The sequence below is a fragment of the Rhincodon typus genome, chromosome 32, assembly GCF_021869965.1.
Source record: "Rhincodon typus isolate 14 chromosome 32, sRhiTyp1.1, whole genome shotgun sequence".
Lineage (NCBI taxonomy): Eukaryota > Metazoa > Chordata > Chondrichthyes > Orectolobiformes > Rhincodontidae > Rhincodon > Rhincodon typus.
This window is the reverse complement of record NC_063363.1, coordinates 21292135-21298006: the sequence shown is the minus strand read 5'-3', so window position 1 is coordinate 21298006 and position 5872 is coordinate 21292135.

Genomic DNA, 5872 nt, shown 5'->3' with positions numbered 1-5872 from the left:
TACTGAGGAACAAATAGCCAATGTTACTAGATTAAATAAGAACAAAGAACTACAGATGCTGGAAATCTGAAACAAAAGCAGAAATTGATGTATAGCATCTGCTGAGAGAAAAACCAAGTCAATGTTTCAAATCTCATTTTATTTAAATTCATGGTAACAGTGTCTATAAAACTTTTCATTGTGAGCTTGAATTGTTAATGCATTGTGCATTTATTTGTTTACTGCTTCAATTTAGGTTATTACTACCCTAGAGGTACTATGCATCCAGCCCAATACCCATGTCCTGCTGGGACCTATAACAATAGAACAATGGCTCAGAGTGTTTTGGACTGCATTTCTTGTCCAGCTTCGTGAAACGAATAAGAGTTTGAATGGCATTCAAAAGAAGTTTGTTGATTTTAGGTTTAATAAATAAATAGTTTGAGGATTTGTTGCAGCGATGAACTGATATTGAGCTCATTATACCAAAAGAAATTTGAAATCTCTTTGTGCAAAATAAAATCATTGAACTGGGTAAAATACAGCTCAAACTTTCTACAAGTGCCAATGAGATATATACAGTGAGGTGTGAGTAGCTGAGGTATTGGGGGAATCACAGAGCTGGTTTCAAGGATCTTGCACTGGAGCTCAGTTTGACTGAAGTAGAATTGTCTATGAGCTGGATTTTCCAAGAAAAATCCATTCTGTTTCAACTCTATGTTTCTGAGTTATCGTATTCTGTACTGTATAGGTCTAGCATCACAGACAACACTTTGACAGCACCTATGAAAATTAAGTGCAAGGTTAGGATGTCTGACGTGTAAGGGCCAAGGGTGCCATGTAAGTAGGGTGTAAGTGGCTATCTGTTAGGGTGCCAGGTGGCTAAGGGAGGGCCAAGCAAGTGGAGAGGGAGCCAAACTAGGAGGTAGGGTGCCACGGCACAATGTAGCAAGGGGTTGAGGGAAGTGATGGAGTGCTTAGGCTAGGCAGGGTGGTGGGAGATAGCAGATTGGATGTGAGAGTGGTATTGGGTTTGATAGAGGGCAGTCAAGGAAGGGGAGGGATTATGGGGTTGGGATGTCAGGTCTGGTGAGGAGGTAGAGGTTTTTGGGTCCAGAGTGGGAATGTTGTCAGGTTTCTGGGGGGCATGTCAAGTTTTAGTGGGATGGAGTGAGGTATGTTGTCAAAAGCAGGGTTGTGTCAAGTCCCAGGAGTAGACGAGGGGGCTATTCACTGCGAGCAAAAGTGAGAGAATATCTAGTCATGGAGGAATGAAGGGTTTGTTGGGTCCCAGGGGAACTGGAGTGTCGGGTCAGAGTTGGGAATGTATAGCTGAGGGTATGTGTATGGTAATTTGGGAGGTCAATTTAATAGTTAGCCAGGATATAAACTAGGTATTCAATAGTTTAAATTTTCCCAAGTAGCTATTCTCTTAACTACAGTGGAACCCTTCAAATTCTCCAATTTAAACGGATACCATTGAATGGTTTAAGGGAAATACCCATCTAAATCTTTGAAGGAATTGCCTGGGAAGTTGGAGTTCTATTTTGTTGGTACGTTCTGATTTAATAATAGTTGTACGTTAAAACATAGTGATTAACTTTGTGAATGTGGTCGGATCATTAGCCATGTTATGAATGCGAGCAGAATATCAATCACTATATTATCTTTGCAAATTTATATATAAATGCATGATCAGAAGTTTAATGTTGATTTTTATATTTGTTGGACAGACTTAGAGCCATAATCTTTAACTCCAGTTTGAATCCTGAATTTTATCATGATGTACCGCATTTTCTTTATTGAATTTGTCTTCCTCAGCTGGTCAATATTGTGACAGAAAAGGTCTAAATGCTCCTTCAGGTCTCTGCCCACCAGGATTTTATTGTACAGGGGCTGTGTGTAAAAGCCGACCTGAAATTCATGCCAACATATCTGATTATCTTGGGATCCATGCAGACAGCCTTGACCGATGCCAAAATTTTACGGGGAATGTTTGTCCTCCAGGTAGTATTACTAACTCATGTTGATTATTACATTAGAAGTATTGCATTGAATAGAATTTTGGTTATATAAAACAGAAAGGAAATCTGAGGTTTCAGATTTCATAAATGTTGTTAATGGAAGCCTTTTTGAATGGTTTCTTCTATTCTTTCAATGTGATGTAATTGTGCAATTCACCTGCCTACTGAGTCTTTCTGGCATGTCCAGCACAGGGGCTGATCCTGAGATTACTGTCGTTAAAGGTTGTAATATAATAATGAAAGAAGATCCAATAGAGCATAATCTGAATGCCATGAGTTGATCAGTAATAAACACATCTGCAAAGTTAAACTGTTCAGTTCTCCTTTAACAGAAGCTTGACTTTGTACTGTAAGTAAGATATTTCTTGTTTTTTGTGTGATGACAAAAGAATTTCTCCTTCGTACTGAAGATCATCAAATACAATTGAACCCTGGTATCCAGCTCATAGAATCTCTACAGTGTGTAAGTACACCCTGTGGCCCATCAAGTCCACATTGACGTTCTGAAGAGCAGCCTACCCAGACCCACCTAATCCCTGTAACCCTGCATTTCCCATGGGTAATCAACCTAGCTAGCACAACCCTGGACGCTATGGGTGATTTAGCATGGCCAATCCACCTAACCTCCAAATCTCTGGATAGTAGAAGGAAACCGGAGCACCCAGAGGAAGCCCACGCAGACATGGGGAGTATGTGCAGACTCCACACAGACAGTCAGAGTGAAATCAAACCTGGGTCTCTGGTGCTGTGAGGTAGAAGTGCTAACCACAGAACCACCGTGCTGCACGTAATGCAGAATTTCTATGATATGGTTATAAAGTGAACATTAATGCTAATTCTGAACTTCTTAAAATGAGATGCCATGTTTAATTGTTTCTAAAATGAAAGAGTTTAAAGTTGCTCAGTAATGAAAAGATTCTTTTCATTAAAATAGAATTGAAGCCAGAAAATTAGCAAAAACTTTGGTATTATAGATAATGTGTCTGATTTTAAAGAATTATGAGCATTTCTTAAAAATGAGCTAACCTAGTACATAAATTGTATTGTAAATTCTTTAATAATTTACACAAAAATTTTTAAAGAATTTTTAATTGTTTAAAACTTGAATTCAAAGTTTTGAGAAATTGATGATATGACAATTTAAACATTAATTTCATAAATGTATCATAAATGTTAGGATAAATCTAAAAACACCTTAATTAAACTCTTATTCATGTGAATAAACAAATTGTTTTTGTATATTTTAATCTTTCAATTGAATTAAATCCTTCTTTAAAGCATTTATTGCAATAAATTAAGTGACCAAATATAAATATGAATTATAAATCAATGAATCTGTTTATGAATCAAGCAAAAAATAAAAGTATTGTCTGCATTCAGGTTAAAATTGCACTCATCCAGTTGAAAAGCACCAGCTATGAAGGATTTACTCTCCTTTTCATGTGTCAACATTTATCATTGGTAAGCTATTTACTCTGCTCCAAAGACAGAGACAAATTTCTGCTAATTTCTATGAATCATCCTTTTTGTAGGTTACAAACTGGGTGAAGCATCGATTCATATGACTTAACTGTGAAGAGGATCACCGGTTTCTTGTGTCTGAACTGATCTGAGTTGCATTATGGATGAAAATTTCCTTATAAGTCCATAAATATCCATATTCGTGGTCAACTGGGTAACCACTGCTGAAGCTAATTTCACATTAAACCTTTGCAGCTGTTAAAAAGAGAAAGTTTAATATCTGCTGTGTTTGAACTCCAACCCTAAGAGTGGATGAGCAATAGATAATTATGTGATTTTGTTCTCCAGGCAGGGAGCCATGCTGTCAAAGAGTGTAGGTTAGAGAGTCATGGTTACTGAATTGTAACCCTGTTTCAAACCTATGTTCCCAGTAAGTGAGCTCACAAAATCATATTACATCACCCAGTCTTTTCCTTGCTGCTTCATTGACTTGAAAGCTCCTTTCCATTTTACCTGATTAATTGATGGACAGTTGATGAACCTATTTCTTCCTCAGGGTTCTATTGTCCTGAAGGCTCCTCTCAGCCAGTCCCATGTGATCTTGGTCAATACTGTGAACAGCCTGGTCTGTCAAGTCCAACTGGACCATGTGTTGCAGGATTTCTTTGTGATGGGAAAGCATCAGTAATGAACCCAAAGCCCTGCCCTGCAGGGCATTACTGCCCAGAAGGAACAATTTATTCCAAACCCTGTCCTCCTGGAACCCTCTCTGGTAAGAATGTTAGCTGCAATAATTTACAGTTATGCTTTTCAAAATGTTTATTATCCAGTCGAAAACACTGTCTTTCAACTGGCTTTTTTTAATGAAAGTACAAGCCTTTGTAGCACATTGATAGTGTCCATATCTCTGGACCAGAAGGCCTGGGTTCAAGTCCCACCTGCTCCAGAGGTGTATCATAACATGCCTGAACAGGTTGTTTAAAAATATCATTAAATGAAAACAAACTCGGGGAAAGTTTTTAATTGCTTCTTGAAGGACGAGTCAAAGCTTTCTCCTATTGGCATTTTTCTGGCTGTATTTATATCAACACGTTCACATCAGTATGACTGATAAATCCCTGCATTTACCAGAGCTCATTCTCGAAACCAGTATCTCAAATAACACTCTGGTCCTAAAGGTGATAGAAGCAGCAAATAGATTGAGTCGATTATGCTGCATTTTTAACCAGTAGCATTTCATGTTTTATGTATTTTAAGGAGAAAAATAAACGATTTTCATCCTTTTAGAAATTTTTAAACATTTCAGATCCATTCCAGGTACTTGTCAATAAGATTATGGCAGATGGGCAGCATGTCTTTAATTCATGCATGCATTGGTTTAGTTTGTTTTCACTGGTGAGTTTTACAAATTTACGGTACATCTTTGAACGAGAGTGGGGAAAAAATGCTCGTGGGGTTAACTGAATCCCAGTTGAAATTATTGTGATCTCTTCATGGATGAAGAAATACTCTCTTTCACAAACGTGCTGGGTGAGGCTCCTAAGTGTAAGAGAAGTATCTCCTGAGACAAACCAAGCTTTCTTACTGACAACTCCATATTCTCAATAATGCAATTCCTCTAAGAAAGGACAGCTGGTTCAGTTTTTATATAGTGAATGAAAATTGGCAGACAGGCATAAAATCCTTAGGATGCACAAAAATCTTGCACTGATTGCTATAATGTATCATTATTTTATAAGTAAATGATACAATTTTGCCCAAATCAGATGGTTAATCGCTCCTTTAGACTACATTTGATAGTAGAGATATGGGGGCAGGGAGGAGGGAAGTGGAGGGTGGTGGCGGTGTTGGAGCAGAGAGATATATACAAATACAGCTTTCTAGTAGGTGATAACTTGCAACTGCATTGTCATGGTTTGCAAAATTGAATGGGAAAGTTCGACTTAACAAGTTACAAACATAAATATAGACAGAGAAGCTTGACCAAAAGCCTCAAATGAAGGTTTATGGACAGGAAGCATGCACCAAGGTGATGTTTATTATATGTGTATTAATATTGACCGCTGGTCAAACAGTTATTATTCTAGTGTAGATGTACATGGGGATCCCCAATGTGGGAAGCTGCTAAGGAATTACGTGGGAGATTGAAGATTCCGCTCGTCAATTCTCTACTCTTAAAAACCTCTGGATGTTACCATTTAAATCAGAGAATTTAGAGGGTACTGATGAAATTAAGTAAAATAGTGACTCAGGGAAAGCAAGACTGTTGAATACATAGCCTAACTCCCGAGTAACTATACAACCTACCCTTACATACCTCACACATGCCCGAATACACTGCCCCTTGTAACCCCTAGATCCTGACCCAACATCCCCACAGGATCCAACAGACCCTCCCATTCTCTGCT